The sequence below is a fragment of the Lottia gigantea genome (assembly GCF_000327385.1).
Source record: "Lottia gigantea unplaced genomic scaffold LOTGIsca_32, whole genome shotgun sequence".
NCBI classification, from domain to species: domain Eukaryota; kingdom Metazoa; phylum Mollusca; class Gastropoda; family Lottiidae; genus Lottia; species Lottia gigantea.
Window position 1 is genome coordinate 111497 of NW_008709073.1, and position 727 is coordinate 112223.

Below are 727 nucleotides of genomic sequence, written 5' to 3' on the forward strand. Positions count from 1 at the left end.
AATTAGTTAAAATTGTCCCTATAACAATTTTGGAATCATACCCGGAAGTAATGTGTAAGACGCCATCTTGATATGACTCATTTTTATAAAACTCAAAATGGGGCCTCAGGGTAAAATTGGATGTGCGTAAATTTGATGCTTATGTAAACTACAATCGATTGCTAACAAAACATGGGAAGCCGATTTTTGAATTTTGGCTTTGTATTTTTTTTATTTCCGGTTTTATGCTTTCAGTAATTGTCAAAACTATTAAGGCTCATATCTAGTGACTTTGACCTTTGGTGACCTTGTGACCTGAACAAAAGTTGTTGCCTCTTACGAGATCTATCCGAATATATCTCCACTTTTGTTGTGCATCGTTAACTTCCGGTTCTACAGCCATTGAAAAATTGCGATTTTTAACTTTGAAGAACTCTGTCACGTGACCTGATTAACATACGACAAAAATTCTTATATATTCTTTGAGTGTATGAAATTTCCTTTTTGGTGATATATCACACTTGACATTCTGATCAAAATTGCGCGTTTTAAAAATCGAAAATTTTGTACTGACTTCTATAGTAACTGTGCGTAAATTCACGGTGTCTATAATCTACCGACAGTCACCGTTGCCTTAAAAAACTTTTAACTACGAATATCTCATGATCTAATGATTGTAAAGACTTGAAATTTTGAACATTATTTAACAATGTACACATCATCACAGACAAATTAAAATTTTGAAGTG